The sequence below is a fragment of the Prinia subflava genome, chromosome Z (genome assembly GCF_021018805.1).
Source record: "Prinia subflava isolate CZ2003 ecotype Zambia chromosome Z, Cam_Psub_1.2, whole genome shotgun sequence".
Taxonomy (NCBI): Eukaryota; Metazoa; Chordata; class Aves; order Passeriformes; family Cisticolidae; genus Prinia; species Prinia subflava.
In genome coordinates this window covers 39,034,608-39,046,913 of record NC_086283.1, presented here as the reverse complement: position 1 = coordinate 39,046,913, position 12,306 = coordinate 39,034,608, and positions in this window count along the sequence as shown.

Below are 12,306 nucleotides of genomic sequence, written 5' to 3'. Positions count from 1 at the left end.
ACCTTAGATCTCATTCCAGCACCTAAAGGGGCTGAAGAGCTGAAAAGAAACTACTGGCAGGGGCACAGAGTGACAGGACAAGGGGGAATGGCTTTAAATTGTCAGAGGGCAGGGTTGGATTAAATATTATGAAAATATTCTTCAGTGCAAGGGTGGTGAGGCCCTGGCACAGTGTTCAAGGCCAGGTTGAACAGGCCTTGGAGCAACATGAGATAGTGGAAGATGTCCTTGCCCATGGCAGAGGGGGTGGAATTAGATGATCTTTGAGCTCCCTTCTAACCCAAACCATTTTGCGGTTCTATGATTCCATGAATTGCTGAGTTAACTTTGCACATTTTTAATGATTTTCAGTATTTCTATTAGCCTTTTCTTTTATGCTGTTGCTTTTTAAAAACAAAATAAAGCAGTGAGCTACAGTTAACATCAGTGATTTCCTAGATTTGAACAATAGTCTGCAATATTAAATTTCCATAACACTGGAGACTCTGGAGAATGTTGTAACAACTTCTGTCTTCCCAGAATGCCATTTGTGTTGTTCAGTTCTTTGTTTTTAAATATTCAAGGTACATCCTTTTCTGTCTCTCTTTCTGTGTACTTTAAAACATGCTGTGGAACCAGCCATCTCAGAGATACCTCCATTAGCAGAGTACAGCCTATGTGCCATATCGGATACATATCTTGAGTATAGACGAGCCATTCTTCATCTAAAATAAGGATACAGAAAGGTAGTATAGGTCTCTTAGTGTTATCTTTGAATTAAAAAATAATTACAGCATGGCATTGAGTTAAGAGGAGTTTTCCTTCTGAGACTTGTTTAATTCATCATTATACATGATTCTTAAGATCAAAAGATGTTTTGCTAATCTGTGCAACAAAACAGCAAAGGAAAAATGTAATTCTTAATGAAGGCTGAGGAAGGCATGACAAAAAATATAACTGAAGGTACAAAAAATACAAGCAACGTATATATACAAACAAAACACATACAAAAATAAAACTAAGAGAACAATGTTTCCCATCTCCCTTCTCCCCCCTCCATTGGGGGGAAGTGTGATAACGGGTTTCATGACATATCTGAGCAATGCTGTCTTGGCCCTTCATACAAATTGCTATCACTCTGGAAGGTATTTAAGAAAGCCAAGATGGAGATAGCCAGTTCCTACTGCTTTAATACAGCAATTTTTACATCTGAAACATGGTATCTTGTATCCTGTGACTGGATTAAAGTCTACGTTATCAGGATTGCTGTTTTTCAATGTCTCAGCAGTTTAAGATCTTAAGCAGTCGGTAATGTGTAAAACTCTTGATGTGACACTGATAAAAAAGTTTTCATATTGCTGCTTATGGAATTGTTGGTACAATACCCTCACTATAGCACTGCAGAGCAATTCATCTGAGACCTTGCCTCTCCACTGCCATGGTACTACTCTCAAATATGCCATATATTCTGTACCTGATAAGGCAGGATTTGCTTTAATTTCTTCCTAGACTCTGATATGATCCATGATCTTAAGTTAGGTGATGAGGCATGGTAAAGATCTAACAAAAATAGTGTATGTATTCTTGCTGTGCTGGCATCCAAACTGAGAGATAGAAAAAAGCAGAATATGGCCAAACATTGGTATTCATACCAGGAGGTAATGTTAGGCATTCCTGTTGTCCAGGTACTCTATTCCTTGGGAAACAGAGGTGATGCCAATAGGTGGATTGGCTGGTTAGGACAGTAGAGTGGTTGGAAGGGTGAGAAAGCACAGAAGGAAGGCAAATGCAGGATTACTAGACAGTTTGGCACAGACGTAACTAAACAAATTTATGTCAATGCAAATTTCTGTTCCCACAAGAATACATTACACAGAGGAAATCTGAGTTACAGATATGTGAGTTCAGTTGTAATGTTGTAGCATTACCTTGAGAATTGCTGTAAATCACATACTCAAGCCCGTAACTTTTTCAATTATTATCTGCTTTAATTCAGAAATGGTATAGTCAGGCTTTCAAAGGCAAGTCCAATTAAGAGTAGCAGGTTACCATAGGAGGTGATTTGTCAGTCCTCCACTCTCCTGCTAATACACAAAACCTCAGAAGCATCAATATTGACAAGCATCCTTTCTGAGTGAGAAGGGGTACTGTCTCCTCTTGTGCAGATGTAACATGAATTAATCTGCTGCTATAGAGAGATCTACCCCTACAGTGAAAACCAGATTTAAAAGATTTGAGTAGGCTCAGATACTTACATAGCGAAGACCAGTGAAGACCACTGCCAGCTCTAAATCCATTAGAAAGAGACTGTAACCTTGTCTGAAATCTGCCAGTCTGACTTTGCTCTGGGAATTGCTAACCACCATCTGGCACAAATTTAAGGAGAAGCCAGGATGCTTTACTCCCATCATAGTGCCCCTATGCTCACCTGCTGCAGGGACTAGATGGGCCTATTCCTTGTGTACGCCAAGGAAGCTCCTTGTTTCCTTTTTACCACGTACACTGCAATTTCTCATTGGTTAGATGGATACTAGTATTTAGTCTTCCCTAATTTTCTATTCACTGTGATAAACCGTGCTACTATTATAAGCACAGTGAATTTCCAAAATACAGCCAAAGCCTTGTGTATATGCTATCATATGATACAGTCTGTGATTGATATACTTCTCCAAACAGCTCATCTTTCACTGTTTTACAGCAATAAGGTTAGAAAAATCAGTGTGTCATTGCTCATTATGAGGAAACGGATATCCCTGCAAATTGTGCAGTATCAGTGAAGGTTGCAAACCTATTCAAAGGTGCTGAAGAAGCACTAAATGAACAACTATATACCAGCTCATCTTGGAAAATCTTAGATTAAATTTAAAGAGGGTTAATAAGTTATCATTTAAATGTCAAATTAAACTAGTATTATTTGTAGCTAATTGCTGCTACAATTATTCCCCCTATGTAGCAGATGCCATACATCAGATGCAATGTTTAAACTTCTTCTTTTTCCTAATCATCATGAACATCATGTTGAAGCACATATGTAAGACTTCCACACCTTTCAAAGCCATTGGGTTCAGCATTATCATCATGAAATCTTTAGGTAACTCTAATTTAAATAGAATAGTGAAATGGCAACTAGTTTAATACCTTTTAGAATTCAATCTATAGTAAGTTAAAATTGAGTTATCACTGTGTGAATATGTTTAGGTTATTCTAGAATGAGTTGCATCACACCTTAAAACTATAGACTACATATGTTCCTACTCCTAGCAGTTTCATGCTGTGGAAGTGATTTCAAAGTCAACAACAGAAATACAACTAGCTTAAGCAAATTGCTTCATACAAGTAAATTCCATCACAAGCAACAGGCATAATAGTAATGGAATGAGTGATAAGTAGACTATGTGAGAAGTAAATGTTTAGATTAACACATTGTAAGGTCAAGAAGTTTAGGAGTCTGGGTAGTTAAAACTGACATCATGAACCTGGGGGAGTGAGTTTTGTTTCCCATGGAAAAGGGCTGCTGTTTGTATCCAGGGCACTGTGCCTGGCATTGGACTTGGCACTGGGCTTCTGCCTGCAAAAATGATGAATGGATCAGGAATTCTCCCAGATACAAGCTGCCACATGTTGAACCTTGGCTGTGTTTGTAGTGCCAAAAGTCTCCTACAAATCAACATCAGGAAGCTGGGGAGGTGCCCAGTTTCCATGGGTATAATACAAACCACAGCATTTTACCTATTACATCTTGCAGTTAGATTAATTTAGTGTCTTAAGTCATAGAATCCTATAATACAAATAGTTAAGAATTGGAGTTATCATATTGGATTTTAACAATCAATTTCTTCTTTCTAATTAGGAAACATATCTTAATGGAAAAATTTATTCCATGATAATAATAAATGCCAAAATAAACATAAATAAATTAAACTGTAAACAGAACAATAGGACACCTAAACTATCCCAGTGTAACATATGAAGGAACTTGTTCCATGTGAATATATACATAAGGAAATAGGAATCTTTATATACAGAATGGATGCTTTAGATGTGTAAATATGACCTTAGACAGTTATTCATTTTGCAAATACATTTTTTATGTCTCACATGCAAATACTAGTTTCTGTACAGTCAGCAAGTGTATACCAAAGATTTGATGGCACCATGTCAGCAGACATTTAAAAACTTCATTGGCTTCATACAGGTCTGATGTGATGCCCAGGAAATAAGATCTGGCTACATGTTAAAGAAGCATCTCTTACATGAATCAGCATTTTCTCTCTTTACTTTTCAGTTTTCAATGACACAATTCATAAAGACAATGATACAATTCACAAAGTTAATTTAAAAATATAGGTCAAAAAGAATTGTTTGGGTTTTTTTCCTTGTAAGTTACATGGACTTTTTTCCCCTGGAAACCCACATGAAAATTTTAAATTCAAAATAACTTCCACTATTATTATTTTATAAGCTTCTTTATATAAACATTCATTGAAATGACCAATTATATATTGTACTACTTTATATTACAGCTACATTTACAGTTTTACTCTTTAATTGTTCTATTAAGGAGTACATCAATTTCTACCATCAATGCAGAATATGAGTCTGCTGACTAATACTTGCATTAAAGTTTTTTGTTGATTTTTATAGGTTATACATATAGCTATGCCTGACAGAGATATCCTTTATTTAAATATAAGATATCGGTACATGTTTTATATTAAGCCACTGGAACTTATAACCACAAACTGAGAAATTATTTTAAATGAGAAAGAATGATGCATTCCTCAATGGTGTTATTAACTGTTTATTTAAAAATTTCAGAGTAAACAGCACGAAAGTTCCAGCCAATTTTGAAATGAAAGACAGTTCTCCATGTAACAGCTGGGTTTACCCTGCGCAGGTTACATCACGGGTATCAGAGGAAGTTCAGTAGGTATTAAGAGTGTATTTATATTTTCCTGTTTGTTCATTATTATCATGCTTTTTCCCTTTCCCCAGCAGCTGTAGAAGCACCTATACAAACATCCAAAAGATACCTAAGCAGCTGCAAAACTATGAAGATGTTTGTCAACATGTAACTTTTGTCCATCAACAAGCCAGAGATATACTGCAGAAACAAAAGCTCCATCATTACTGAGAACTTTTACAGAAGTTAGATGTAATTAATTAAGCATGGAAATTACTACATGCAAATATTTTTATGTTTAAAATTGAAAAAGAAAAGCTGTCCTTTGCAACTCAGTTTTTCGTTTCTTCTTATGGAAAAAACTCAATAACTAACAATTCAGCTTCCATATATGAGGATAATTTTAGTGTTGCTTAAAACATAACATAATTGTTCAGTGTATCTATACACGGAGTCAGTATATGCAGCCTCATGGGAGAATCCAAACATGCTTTTTATGAAGGCATAAATTATAAGTATACATAAGTATAAATTCTAAATTTTCTCTTGAATGTAAACACAGATAATAACATGGAATTTTTAAAAAAGGATCACAGCCATTAAGAGAGACTGATAGAGCAATCATGTAGCACTTTTTTTTGTAAGCTACTAAAGTTAAAGGGGTGTTGGGTTGACAGATTGTCATGGCTTAAAAGCCCAGCTAGCAGCCAAGCCCCAGGCACCTGCTGCTTACTGCCCCCCACCAGTAGCACTAGGGAGAGGACTGGAATGGTAAAAGCCAGAAAACTCATGGGCTTAAATACAGACACAGAATCACAGAATTACTAGGTTGGAAGAGACCTCCAAGATCATGAGTCCAAGCCATGCCCTAACACCTCAATTAGACTATGGCACTGAGTGCCACATGTAGTCTTTTTTAAAACACATCCAGGCATGGTAATTCCATCATCTTCCTGGGCAGACCATTCCAATACTTTATTATTCTTTCCATGAAAAGCTTTTTCCTAATATCCAGCCTACATTTCCTATGGTAGAGCTTGAGACTCCTGTCCTCTCCTGTCAGTTGCTGCCTGGAGAAAGAAACCAACCTCCACTTGACTACAGCCACCTTTCAGGCAGTTGTACAGAGTGATAAGGTCACCTCTGAGTCTCCTTTTCTCCAGGCTAAACACCCCCAGCTCCCTCAGTCATTCCTCACAGGGTTTGTGCTCCAAGTCCCCCATCAGCCTTGTTGCCTCCTCTGGATGCACTCAAGTGTCCCAACGTCCTTCCTAAACTGAGGGGCCCAGAACTAGACACGGCACTCGAGGTGTGGCCTCACCAGTGCCGTGTACAAGGGCAGAATGACCTCCCTGCTCCTGCTGGCCACACCATTCCTGATACAGGCCAGGAGGCCATTGGCCTTCTTGGCCACCAGGGCACTCTGCTGGCTCATGTTCAGCCAGCTCTCTACCAGTACTCCCAGGTCCTTCTCTGCCTGGGCACTGTCCAGCCACACCGTCCCCAGCCTGTAGCATTGCAGGGGGCTATTGTGGCCAAAATGCAGGACTTGGCACTTGGACTTATTAAACTTCATCCTATTGGACTCTGCCCATCCATCCAACCATTCCAGGTCTCCTGGCAGTGCCCTCCTATCTTCCAACAGATCAACACATGCTCCCAGCTTAGTGTCATCTGCAAATTTACTAATGAAATGCTCAATACTCTCATCCATGTCATCAATAAAAACATTGAACAGAGTTGGCCCCACCACAGACCCCTGAGGGACACCACTGGTCACTGGCCCCCAACTGGATGCAGCACCATTCACCATCACTCTCTGGTCCTGCCATCCAGCCAGTTCCTAACCCAGCAAGGAGTGCTCTTGTCCAAGCCTGGGCTGCCAGCTTTTCCAGGAGTATGCTGTGGGAGACAGTGTCAAAGGCCCTGCTGAAATCCAAATAGACAACATCCACAGCCTTTCCTGCATCCACCAGGTGGGTCACCTGGTCATAAAAGGAGATCAGGTTGGTCAAGCATGACCCACCCCTCCTAAATTCGTGCTGCCTGGGTCTGATACCCTGGCCTTCCTTTGAGTGCTGCATGGTGACACTCAGTATAAATTGTTCCATTACCTTAATGGGTACTGAGGTCAGGCTAACTGGCCTAAAATTATTAGGATCCTCCTTCCCACCCTTTTTGTGGATGGGCATCACACTGACCATCTTCCAGTCATCTGGAACCTCTCCAGTTAGCCAGGATTGTTGATAAATGATGGAGAGTGACTTTGCTCACCTGCCAGCTCCCTCATCACCCTGGGATGGATCCCATTTGGTCCCAGATTTATGAACATCCAAGCACCTCAGCAGTTGTCTGGCTGCCTCCTCCTGGATAACAGGGGGACCATTCTGCTCCCTGACACCATCTCCCAACCCAGGAGGACAGTTGTCCTTAGGATGAGCCATCTTCCCACTAAAGACTGAGGCAAAGAAGGCGTTAAGCACCTCCGCCTTCTCCAAACCTGCAGTCACTAAGTTCCCTCCCTCGTGCAATAAGGAACAAAGGTTGGTCTTACCCTTCCTTACAGTCCAACAGGGAAAGCAAAAACCGTGCACACAAGCAAAACACAGAATCAATTCACTGCTTCCCAAGGGAACACAGTTGTTCAGCCACCTCCAGGAGAGAAGGCTCCATCACATATAATGGTGACTTGGTAAAAAAAAGGCCATCACTCCAAATGTTCTCCCTCCTCCTCCTTCTTATCTCTATATACTGAGCATGATGTCACATGCTCTGGAATACCCCTTTAGTCCGCTGCAGTCATCTGACCTGGTTGTGTCTCCTCCCAGCCCCCATGCACATCCAACTTCTTTGCCAGCATGGCAAGTATATGAAAAGCAAAATATGTAGCATGACAGCTTTGCAGGTAGGAAGAAACAGCACTCTCTGTAACTGTTTGTTTTATACCTGTGGGAGTACAAGGGGAAGAACTGGAATAGCTGGAGCATTCCAGGTTTTTCCTTACAGGAAAGCTGCTTTCTTATCACTCTGTCCCGTGACAGAAAGACTGAAAATTCATCTGCTGTTACTAACTTCTGAAATAGGACAACACTTTGGAAAAGCGGAAATAAACTGTGCTCAGCCAGAAGAGAGAAGCAGGAAATAAGGAGTGAAAGGGAAGATTTTGAGGTATTTGTATTTACTATCCAAACAACATCTTCTCTTGTAATAACTGATACACTGTGTCACACTTCATGTGGCTTTTCACCCTAATAAGCATTAATGTTTAACAGCTTGCAAGTATTGTAAAAACCCCTAATTGATTCTCTTACACATCTGTGAAATAGCTTCTTACTTTACTGATAGAGAAGGAATAACCTTGCTCAAATTACTTGCCCAACGCCATACAAATCAGTGACAAAACCAGCCTGAATACCTGAGCTCCTAATCAGGCATACATCTCCCTGTAACATCTCCCCACTGCCACTGTTCTCCCAAAATATACTATTATATTACAGAATCACAGAATCACAGAATAATGAGGTTGGAAGAGACCTCTAAGATCATCAAGTCCAACCTATGCCTTAACACCTCAACTAGACTATAGCACTAAGTGCCATGTCCAGTCTTTTTGTAAACACATCCAGAGACGGTGACTCCACCACCTCCCTGGGAAGACAATTCCAGTGCTTTATTATTCTTTCAGTAAAAATTTTTTTCCTAATATCTAACCTGTACCTTCCCTGACGTAGCTTGAGACTGTGTCCCCTTGTTCTGTCAGTTGCTGCCCGGTGGAAGAGACTGACCCCCACCTGTCTACAATCTCCCTTCAGGAAGTTGTAGAGAGCAATAAGGTCACCTCTAAGCCTCCTCTTCTCCAGGCTAAACAACCCCAGCTCCTTCAAACATTCCTCATAGGGCTTCCATAGTGTTCCAAGCCCCTCACCAGCCTTGTTGCCCTCCTCTGGACACGCTCAAGCATCTCAATATCCTTCCTAAACTGCGGGGCCCAGAACTGGACACAGTACTCAAGATGTGGTCTCACCAGCGCCGAGTACAGGGGAAGAATGACCTCCCTGCTCCTGCTGGCCACACAATTCCTAATGCAGGCCAGGATGCCATTGGTCTTCTTGGCCACCAAGGCACACTGCTGGCTCATATCCAACCGGCTGTTGACCAGCACCCCCAGGTCCCTTTCCGCGTGAACATTGTCCAGCCACACTGTCCCCAGCCTGTAATGCTGTAGGGGATTTTTGTGGCCAAAATGTAGAACTCGACACTTAGACTTATTTAACTTCATGCTGTTGGACTCTGCCCATCCATCCAACCGATCTAAGTCTCTCTGCAGAGCCCTCCTCCCTTCCAATAGATCAACACAAGTTCCCAGCTTAGTGTCGTCTGCAAATTTACTAATGAAGGACTCAATGCCCTCATCCATGTCATCTATAAAAATATTAAATAGAACTGGTCCCAGTACAGACCCCTGAGGGACACCACTGGTCACTGGTTGCCAGCTGGATGCTGCACCATTCACCATCACTCTCTGGGCCCGGCCATCCAGCCAGTTCCTAACCCAGCGAAGAGTGTTCCTGTCCAAGCCGTGGGCTGCCAGCTTATCTAGGAGTATGCTATGGGAGACAGTATCAAAGGCCTTGCTGAAGTCTAAATAGACAACATCCACAGCCTTTCCTGCGTCTACCAGACGAGTTACCTGGTCATAGAAGGAGACCAGGTTGGTCAGACATGACCTACCCTTTGTAAACCCATGTTGACTGGGTCTGATACCCTGGCCATCCTGTAAGTGCTGTGCGATAGCACTCAGTATGAACTGCTCCATTATCTTACCTGGTACTGAGGTCAGGCTAATTGCCCTGTAATTACCAGGATCGTCCTCAAACTATTAGCTCAAACTAGAGAACATGCAAATGTGCTTTTCAGGGAAACTAGCCTGACACCATTCTGACACTGCAGGGAGGAAGGACTGACTATCCTAGCATCATTTATACCAGGGATTTACACCAGAAGAAGAGGTATTTGCAGAAGCTCAAAAAGTATCAAGAAAAATATCATTGCATTTGCCCCTTCATCCAAATACATCCATTAAAAAAGTCCCATGAAGGCTTGTAGCTGTAGTTTTGAGTAGTCCTGAGGGTAGCAGGGAGTTGGACTTAAAAATCCTTATATATCACTTCTGTTGTAAATGAGTAACACAATGGTTAGCTCTTGCAATTAAGGGAAGAATATTACGTGTATGCTAAGAAAAGTTAGACTGATGTATAGTTATGTTGATTTGTTGTTTGGATGTGCTCTGTTCTCTCCACAGTCCCTTTCTCCCTGCATGGTTGCCAAGGGAAGGCCTTGGTACTCGGGACATGTAGAGGGAGCGCTGTGCCTGCGCCCCTTGCAGGGGGCACTTGGGGGAGGGCAGGCTGGCGGAAGGAGGCGGGGCATGGCAGCACCTGGCCTCCAGTCAAGTTGCAAGACGGCAGCCTCCACCAATGGAAGGCAAGGAAGAGTTGATTGGCAGAGTTTGGGAGGGGGCAGGGTCACGTGATGCCCCCCAGGGGTATAAAAGGCGGAGCAGCCACTTTGTGGGTGAGCACATGGCAGTTTGGTTCTGGGGTAGCCGTGCTGCAATTTTTCTTTATTCAGTCCTTTGTTGTATTTTGTTAAGGTTTCATAAACCTTTGAAATTTTGAAAGTGAGCACTTCCAGACTGAGCTATTTCATGATTCCAAAGAGGGAGTCGACTTCCAAGGCGTAAGAAGTGACACGAGGTGATGTGTAGAACCTCCAGCTCCAAGTGGCTTCAGATGGCAACTCTGCCTGCAAATTGAACAGGAAAGGTGTGTCAGGTGCAGGGGCGTAACAGCTCAGCTGATATTACTCGGAACTCTTTCGCTGTGGAATCCTTTTCAAATTTAAAACTGTTCTCCTCAGAATAAACCTCCCCAAAGAGTATTGCAGACACATTACCCCCTCCTGAGTGAAATTCTTAGCTGTCCTTCTAGTGCCCACTCCCCCACACACATGCAGCTGCCCTGGAAGGCACTTAAAAAAGCTTGCCTCATAACCGGAATCTTAAAAATATTTACACTGCATTTCTATAGGCTTATTGCTACTACTACAGTGACAAGGCTATGTTAAAATTACTTTGCTTAGAAATGTCTGAGGGAAAGGAAGAAGCAGTAAAGGGAAACCCACAGAGGGAGCAGCCTACAATATTTGAAATTACAATTCCTTAAAGTAGAAAAACAGCAGCAAATGGACATATTACAACGGTATAAACTGAGGGCTAGAGCCAGTTTCTCTTTCCACTGACCCTGGGCACAAAACCAGCATAATTCCACATGTCTTAGTGGTGTAAGCTGGAAGCAGAGTTTGCCCTCAAAAGGAAAGATATGAAACAATTGCAGCAGATAAAAAGAGATTGAGAGCTGTGAAAGTGGGAGCAATAGTTTGTTTTAGTGGCCTCAGGAAAAATTCACTTAATACTTTTGGGTAATGCAAAGCTTTGAAAACCTGAATGTTAAGATGCCTTCTGAGAACTGTAGAGAAACATGCAAGTGTAAACGTGCCGTTATTTGTCCGCTCTTTTAACACTGGAGAGGGAAAATAATCTAAACATATCTACATATTGTATTACCTCATAATGGCAATCACATGATGTCTTCTTGATCCCAGAGGTACTTAGGTGTGAAGTGAAGCTGATGTACCAAGTAAACACACTTAAGGGAGAAAAGTGTTTGATGATGAAGGTGGGTATAGGTTTGCAGAAGGCGGGGTTGAGAGCTTACAAACTTGAGTAATACAAAAAAATACACTTTCAGAAAAGTACAGAGTAGAATAGCAACAGTGTCACAGTTCTGACAAGGTAAGCAGTACCACCAGAATGTACTTTTTAAATTGTTAGAATAGAATCAGAATCATTAAGATTGGAAAATACCACCAAGATCGAGTCCAACCATCAACCTAACACTGACAGGTCCACCATGAAACCATGTCTCCATGCACCACATCCACATGATTTTTTAACACTTTCATGGATGGCGAGTCCACCGTAGCCCCAGAAGCCTGTTCCAGTACTTGACCAACCTTCCAGTGAAGTATTTTTTCCTAATATCCCTTCTAATCCTCCCTTGACAAAACTGTTTCCACTTGTTCCATCAATACTTGAAGGGAGGGCGTAGGGAGGTGGGGACTGGTCTCCTCTGCTTTGCCTTCAGTGGCAGGACCAGGGGAAACGGCCTCAAACCGAGACGGGGGAGATTCAGATTACACAGAATCATACAGCATAAGGTGAGGTGGAAGACACCCAATGGCGTTTCTTCGCTGTTAGGGTGGTCAGGCATTGGAAAACGTTGCCTAGGAAGGTAATGCAGTCATCATCCCTGGAGGTGTTCAAAAGGCAAGTAGATCTGGCGCTGGATCATAGCGTTCAGAGT